We start from the raw sequence: 9392 nt of genomic DNA, 5'->3' as shown, positions 1-9392 counted from the left end.
TAGTCTGTACGTTACGCTTTGAAAAGGCCAAATAAATTATTTGAAAGCCAAACTGCTTCAAAATAGGGCCAATTTATGAAATTTGGCCATGACTAATTTGGCTAATCTGAACAATATTATGAGCGTGACTTTCTCTTTCATGTAAGCTTGTTTCTGAATATCATTATAATAATATCTGATCGTGTTACATGCAGCGAAAAAAGAAGTATGTGAAACTTTACGTATAAAAAGGAAACATTCGAAATGCGTTAATAAAAAATAAAAAATGAAAATATCAAATAATAGAAAAAGGTGTGAGAAAACATAACAATTGTTGGTGACCCCACTCATTTAAATATACTTTTTTCTCGCGTTGGAATTTCTTAAGCCATTTTACACACACACACACACACACACACACACACACACACACACACACACACACACATATATATATATATATATATATATATATATATATATATATATATATATATTAGTGTTGGGACGATTAATTGGAAATGGAATTGGGACTCAGAAAAATCGGAACTTTTTGGGGTATCGGAATCGGTATCAGAATTTTTAAAAATTGCGTTATTTTCTGATGCCAAAAACGATTCTTTCAATTCTTTGTTTTTGTCTTTACTTAAGACTTATTTTTTCAGTTCCGGCACTAAGAAACTAATAATTATTTATTTACTTTGAACTACTAGTAAAACAAAAACCTATAGCTTCACCCTACCCACAAGCGAATTTTTGCATTTCTGAAAAATATATGCGCATATTACATGGGTATTTTCGGTAAAAAAATATAGAGAGCTTATTATTGAAACATGTAAAAAGAATCGGAAGCAGAATCGGTAATTGTATCGGAATCAGAAATTTTAAACAGAATCGGCAATCGTATCGGAATCTGTAAATACATTGGAATCGTTCCATCTATAAGAGCCAGGCACGCCCAAGGATGGAGTATTGCTGTCACATCTGGGAAGGAGCGGCTAGGAAGACCTTATCTTGCCTTGATAGAGTTCAGAATATACTTCGTAGCCTAGTGGGGGATGCCCTTTCCCCTTCTCTTCAACCTCTTTCTCACAGAAGAGATGTTGCGACTCTGTCTCGTTTTATCATTATTTTCATGGCTAGTGCTCGTCTGAGCTCTAATCTATGGTCCTCCTTCGCCAAACTTTCACGAGAAACATTCGTTTGGCCGAAAACACTAACAATAATGTCCTCACTCTTTATCTGTGCCTAAACCTAAACTTAGATCCCATGAACACAGCTTCTTTCTTGAACTGCACACGTATGGAACTCTCTTCCGTTTACCTGCTTTCCTGCTGACTACAATATGGCCGTCTTCAAGTCCAGTGTGAACAAGTTCTTGATGCGGCGTCCCCCTTAAGTAATTCAATTCTACCAAATTTACACTTTTAACGATTACTATGATATTGTTGTTTTAACCACTGTACACTCTGTAACCCTTATCATCGAGTGGCCTCTGGGCCTTGATAAGTGGTGATTCCCTTGTTAAAAAAATATACTAATATATATAATCGCCAATAAGATAAAAGAGCTAAATACACTAATAAGCACAACCAGGATTTTCAGTCATGATATTGGAATGCAATTTGGGATAATACAGGGTGTATTACTTGAGATACAAAAGTGAAAACAAAGAACATAAAATATAGAGGTTATAAGATTTGATGAATGCGACAACTACAAATACCTGAGCATTCTTGAGTTAAACGTCATCACGTTAACAGACATGAAGAAGATGGTTAAAAAAACGTCGAATGTTAGGTGTGTTATCACTAGGGATGTGACAGCAGCATATTCTTTTCATTTTTTTTTACTCTTGAGTTTATATCCGTTAATATCTTATATGTTTTTATATAGACTGATGTGGTTCTCGGTTGATTAACTGTCTATCTGTATCGGATATATACTCGAGAGTCAAAAGTATGTAAAGAATATGCTGTTGTCATAGCCCTAGTTATGACTAAGTTTTATCTGTTTCCCTGTAGAATACTACATGGTCAATCTTAAATCCAATGTCGACAAGTACTTGCCATAAACCCTTCTTATAAGTAATCAAATTTTGTGCATTCCACTTATTATTTTCAATCTTTTCATAATATTCTTCATCATTCAGCTGGCAATCAATTCTGTAATTAAACTGAGAGAGAAAGAGAGAGAGAGAGAGAGAGAGAGAGAGAGAGAGAGAGAGAAAGGGGGGGGAGTATTTCGGTAAGTACGTTGTCACCTTAACGATAAGGCCAAAAAGGGGAGGAAAGAGAAAGTGGGATTCCGAGTCTAAATTTCATATGGGTGACCACGTGGCTAAATCAACCAATGTTTGACCGCCCCCGTGGTCACGTGATCTAAGACTTTCACGCATTCGGAGAAAATACCCACCTCCTCCAAACATGTTACGATATATCGTCGGCAATGGCGTACTGTGCTGATGTAAGCTTAATCATTTGTAAACACTGGTTAGCATTAAAACAGTAAAAGTCGTTCAAATATTTGCGAGCCCGAATAAACCCGCCCATGTAGATCAGCCTGACACTCCGGCTTCGTACGTTTTGCGCCAACAACAACAACAACAACAACAAAACTGTCATTTATCAGTTAGCGCATTAAAGATAGTTCGTACCAGTTATTCAACTTGAAAAAGTTGGCGGTGAATGTCACAAAATGGTTGCCATGGAAAGAGGATATATATATATATATATATATATATATATATATATATATATATATATATATATATATATATATATATAGTGGGGGTCAAAAGTGTTTGTAAATTGCATAAGTTTATGCTTCAATATTTTCCAATATAATAACTATGTTACTCACTGTTTGATATGCAAATATATGAAGTAAATTCATAGAAACGGAAACCAAATAATCATATTCTGGGGGGGGGGGTATGGATCTTTAAATGATTTCAGGAAGGAATATGGACCAAAAGAGTTTGCAAGCACTCATTTATCTGCAATAAATACCATTTTTAAACATGATAGAATTCGAAAAATTGTGTCATCATGATTATAGTACCATATATTGATAACATATTACAAGAAAACAACAGTTATTACTCAAATAACAATTAACAGAACAATACGAATTTATGAAACTATTTAACCCTTCATTCGCTTTCCTCCATTTTTAATCAAATCAATCAGCCTCCTATCAACAGAGGATGTTAATGTATGCACATGCTGGGGTGTGATTTCAGAAGATACCTTCTTGATTCTCTCCCAAATGTCTTTTTTTACTATGGAATTGATGCCCGTTTTCGTAAACCTTCCTCTTCAGAATCGACCAAAGGTTCTCTATCGGATTCAAATCCGGGCTCTGAGGTGGTCAGTCCATCAGACGTTCACCAGAGATCCCCTTGTCTGAAAGCCAAGCTTTTGTGAACCGAGAAGCATGGCTTGGGGCATTGTCTTGTTGGATTATTAGATTCTGGCTGAGAGCATCATTTTGTGAATTCAACCAGGGCAATAAATTTGCTTCCAAAAACTTGCAGTAGTTCACAGAATTCATTTTGACTCAGTCAGGGACAAGAAAAGGACCAACAATCTCACTTCCAATAATACAAGTCCAAATCATCACTCCTCCTCACTGTTGACGTCTGTATCGCAAGCGTGGGCTATTGCCTTTAAGAAGCCATCGGGGCCGTCGAGGGTTGCTCTGGCCTCGTCAGTCCAGAGAACATTTTGAATATATATATTAAAAATGTTCTCTGGATATATATATATATATATATATATATATATATATATATATATATATATAGTCCAGAGAACATTTTGAATATATACATACATATATATATATATATATATATATATATATATATATATATATATATATATATATATATATATATACACATATATATATATATAGTCATCCACATACAGTACTGTTTCGCTGTTTCACAGCTCATCAGTGCGACTAGACAGGCAACTACCTCAAGCCAGGATTGAAACCCGACCGTCTGTACGACAGTCAAGGCTCCTAACCATTACGCTCTTGGCGGTTGCTGAGCGAGTAGTGAGTTAAACGATGTTTTGATATCGTCCGAAATACCTCCGCCCGATTTGTTTACACAAAGAGCATCGCTATACGCTAATGGTAATTCGTGTATCACTTCTCAATATGCTCAACTCAAGATGAGGAGCATTATAGTCATCCACATACAGTACTGTTTAGCAGTTTCACAGCTCATCAGTGCGGCTAGACAGGCAACTACCTCAAGCCAGGATTGAAACCCGACCGTATATATATATATATATATATATATATATATATATATATATATATATATATATATATATATATGCCTTAAAATTTTGCCAACTTTTGCTTTTATTTTCTAGGTGTTTTTATATATGCATATTTCTTTTTGTCTAAGTATTTACACGGACGGGTTTGTTCCTGTTTTATCTATGCACGATTTCCAGTCGATATATATATATATATATATATATATATATATATATATATATATATATATATTAAATGTAGGTTTTTCTTTTTTTTTCTCTTTTTTCTCTTTTTTTTTCCTTTTTTCTTTCGCGTTTTTTCCCCCTTCCCGCTTTCCCATTTTAATTGTTTTTTTTTTAAGTATATATTTAAAAATTATTTTGACTATTTTTCTATTCATGAATGTAATTTTAACGTTTCAGTCGATGTAACCTCCAGCCTTTTTCAGATGCATCTTATTGAAATTTTTTTTTTAACTTGGGAATCACCACTTATCAAGACCCGAAGGCCACTCGAGGATAAGGGGTAATGAATATAAGGTGGTAATGTAGTAATCGTCAATGGTGTAAATTGGGTAGGATTTGATTATTTATGGGGACGGCTCAACAAGAACTCGTTTACATTGGAGTTGAAGGTTACCATGTTGTAGTCAACCAGGAAGCAGGTCAGTGGAACATAGAGTTAATGATAAATAATAATCAGACTCACGGGCCAGTCAAAGTCCAAATGCTTTCTCGGGACGTAAATTGCCAACCCTTGGCCTAGGCTCTTTGTGTTTGGTGTCCAGGAAGGAAGTCTCAAGGCGAAGATGAAATTTGATATTACTTTTTTTTTTAAATGATGCACAAGACAAAGATTGTTCCTATTTACAATGTCTCCCCACGGGACAGAGTTAGACACCAGGGTCGTTTTTTTTTTTTTAACGCGGAGAAAAGGAACAAAAATAAAAAATTGTCTCAGTCGTGAGAAGGATTTCTCCTCCACTGACAGAGAACAAGAAATTGAAGTGCAGCATCTGAAGAACAGATACTACACTTTGATCTTGTCCCGAAGGCAAAGATTGTTGCGATTGTTGCAGGCAAAGAAGTTTTTCTTTTTCCTTTTTTTTTTTCTTTTATCTCACAATCATTTTATTCACGTTTTAAGAACAAACTCAGCTGAAACCTATACGTTTACATCGCAACAGATTTAAGTCTCTACCGTGTACAGGGTGGAGCGATAAAATTGTCGCCCTAGAAAAGACAACATCATTCCATTTCCGTTTGATGAAAACCGGTTTTCGTTTTTTGTTTTTGCAGACCATCTACTAGTTATTCAGTTGTGTACAAATCCAAAAGGCGATAAGCACCTTTTGTCATGTCTGAAAGTGGCACAATGTTCACTGAGCAAGATCGGAGATGCGCCGCTGTACAACTCATGCTCTCTGCCGATCTAACTTATAACACATGACTTTTGCCATCACCTTCAAAATGCAAATCCAGACGGATCAACGCTTGAGGTTACAGCTCAACGAAGTTTCCGGCCACGGTTATGGTCTTTGGTGTAGTTTCAAGTGAGGGCCACATCACACCAGCTCATCTCTTTGAAGTCGACTTGAAAGTCAACACCAAAATGTACCTGGATGTGTTGAAGACTGTGGTAACCCCCTGGTGAAGTCAGATGTCCGCTGGCAGACCCTGGATGAGACAGCAGGATTAGGCGCCGGCTCACAAGTCCAAAGATTCCCAAGCAAAATGAAGCTTATGACCCAGCGGATGTTTTAGTGATATTTATATCCATGTTTGGTGTATGGAAATGCAAAAAATGCAAAAAAAAAAAAAAAAAAAAAAAAATGCAACAAAAAAAAAAAATGCAAAAAAAAAAAATGCAAAACAAATGCATTAAAATAACGATTTACTAAACAACGTTTTATTTACTGGGCAAACTTGGGTTCTTGTTTAAATAAATTTTGATTAGCCAATTTTTATTTGTTATTGTTGTACTAAGTTATTGGTATTATAACTTCGCTACAGTTTTTTTATGTAGTTTTTACTTGGACAACTGATAACAAGGAAGCATTTCTCAATTCAAACGGAAAACTCTAAATCAGCAAAGGAAATAACTACAAACGTTTTACCGGGAGGGGGAGGGATGCATTAAGCTCTGTCTAGCACCTGCCATTGGAGTATCGATAAAGCAGAACTACGAGGGGCGTGTAATAAGTAATGCCCCTGACCCACTTCCAGTTGTCTGATCTAGCTGAAATTTTGCATGTGCAATGATTTATATCTCTATGAGTTATGTGGCAAATTACACCTCTGAACTAATTGCGGTTTCTGTTTTACAGGTGTTTGAACTGATTCAGGTGTGAAATGGAGCCTGTTGAATGTCGAGCAATGATCCGGTTTTTGTATTTGAAAGGACGCACACTACAGGAGACTTTTGATGAAATGAAAGAAACTTATGGTGATAATGCCCCATCATATGACCTTGTAAAATGCTGGCATCGTGAATTCAAACATGGCCGGAAGTCTGGGGAAACAGCTCCCGGACCTGGTCGCCCCCCTACCCTTCAGCCATAAATGAGGCATCTGTCCGTCAAGTTGAAGCTGCCATTTTGGAAGATCGGCGCATTACTATTCGCAAAATAGCCCAAGATGTCAAGATTAGTACGGAGTCTGTGGAAACTATCATTTATGACCATTTGCATATGCATAAGGTGTCTGCCAGATGGATTCCCAGGTTGCTCACACCATTCCAGAAGGGAGAACGCATCGAGGATGAATTGTGAGATGTGCCAAGAAGATGAGTGAAAGTTTTTCAAAAGACTGATTATATAGGATGAAACCTGGGTCCATCACTATGATCCAGAGACCAAAGCCCAGTGAATGCAATGGAAGCACTTGGACTCACCACCTCCAAAGAAGGCAAGGGTGCAGCCCTCCGCTGACAAGGTCATGCTCACAGTCTTCTGGGACCAGGACGGAGTAGTGATGACAGATTTCTTGGCAAAGGGTACCAAAATTACAGGGGCCTATTTGCTTCACTTTTGAGGAAATTAAGGGAAGCTATCAAAAATCAAGAGACGGGGCAAGATCAGCAAAGGTACCCTCCCCTTGCAGGACAACGCTCCGGTCCACAACTCGCATGTCGCCAGATCAGAAGCACGGGCGTGTGGTTATGAAATCCTTCCTCATCCTCCCTACTCTCCTGACCTTGCACCCTCTGACTTTCACCTCTTCCCAGCCATGAAGTTGTTTTGAAAGGAAAGCGTTTCCCAGATGATGCAGCCTTGATTTCTGAAGTCACGTCGTGGTTGGAGGATCAAGCTGGGGTGTTCTACAAAAACGGTCTCCAGAGCTTCATCAAACGATGGGAGAAATGCATAACTCTGGGTGGTTCTTATGTAGAGAAAGACTAAGAACCGTGCCAAGTTTCGTTGCTCTACTGCTACGGGAAGTGGGTCAGAGGCATTACTTATTGCACGCCCCTCGTATACTCGCAACGTCTCTTCTGTGAGGCAATAGGAAGGCGAAACGGTCCTCAGCCACTGGATGTCGAAACTGTTTTGGGCTTTGCATCACATTTTACCTGAGTGTGATATGGGCAAATATCAAAACAACCTATGCTGCCTGCAATTTGTTCCATTTCTTCAGTTCTAAAGATGCCCTCGATAAATGATACCTTGAAAGAATTTAATCCCTCGAAGACGGCGATGTCGTTCTTAGATCTTATCTGTGTTATCCCTCCGCAGCGTCTGAGGAAATGTTGTTTTCTTTTAAATAACAAAAGGTTATCTGGAGGAATTTTTTGGTGTCGGGCGTAAAGTCTAAAGAGCTGCCAATGTTATTTCTTTCTTTATTGGGGTGGAGGCGGGTGGTTGGGTGGCAAGATACGCCTGGCACGCTTATGCTCACGCCAGACCGGAAGTGCTGCAATAACATCCGTACAAATATTTATTTTATTTTTTTTTTATTATAGCAATCAAAATGGCAAAAAATAGCTTACCACGTCGGACATGGAGAGGTTGGGGCAAATGTGGGTTGTTGTCCTCATGCATTTGCGTCTTAGTACGTTTTCTTTCTTCGTCTTTGATTTCGCCATAGAAAAGACATGATTCCATTTCCGTTTGATAAAAACCGGTTTTCTTTTTTTGTTACAGACCATCTACTAGTTGATCAGTTATGTACAAACCCAAGAGCGAAAGGAGACTTCTATCATGTCTGAAAGTGACACAATGTTAAATGAGCGAGATCGCAGATGCGCCGCTGAACAACTCATGCTCTCTACCGATCCAAGTTATGAAAACAGGACCATTGCGAGAACCCTCCAAATACATTGGAGGATTGCCACGAATAACAGGGACGTGCTCAGGGTGATGAAAACAAAGTTTCTGGCAACGGTTATGGTATTTGGTGTGGTTTCAAGTGAGAGCCACATCATGCCACCTCACATATTTGAAGTTGACTTGAAAGTCAACACCAAAGTGTACCTGAATGTGCTGAAGAGTGTGGTTATCCCCTGGTGCAATCAGGTAGCCGCTGGAAGATCCTGAGAGTGGCAGCAAAACTCGTCACTGGCTCTGAGTCCAAAGAGACCCAGGTTTGGCTTCAGAAGGAGTGCTACGACTTTATACTCTTCTCTCACTAGGACCCTCCTCACCGACCTGAACCCGCTGGACTACTTCGCTTGATCATACATCGGGAACATCATTAACATAACCTTCCACAATATCAAAGCCAGCCTGATCGCCGCCATCCCCCGAGTATTCGCTGAGCTCCCGGCAGCGCTTGTGGAAAAGGCATGTTCCCAGTTCTGGATCCGTATCGAGGCGCTGATTGAGGCTGAAGGCGGCTACATCGAACAGATGTCAGCTCTACTAAATCTACTACATAATCAAGTAACCTGAATTGATTTTTGCAATAAAAGTTTTAAAATAAAGCTGTAGTGTTGTTTTTTTTAGGTCGACACCCTTGTGTGTGTATATATATATATATATATATATATATATATATATATATATATATATATATATATATATATATATATATAACTACTTCATTTGGTAGTGGCTGGTAAGAAGGGGCGCGGTGGATACTAGAAAGCTGATTGGCCGACTAGAAATCCTCAACATATATAAAAACAAGAAGCAA

Source organism: Euprymna scolopes, chromosome 17, assembly GCF_053919585.1.
Source record: "Euprymna scolopes isolate OS-2025 chromosome 17, ASM5391958v1, whole genome shotgun sequence".
NCBI classification, from domain to species: Eukaryota; Metazoa; Mollusca; class Cephalopoda; order Sepiida; family Sepiolidae; genus Euprymna; species Euprymna scolopes.
Note: the sequence above shows the minus strand (reverse complement) of the source record.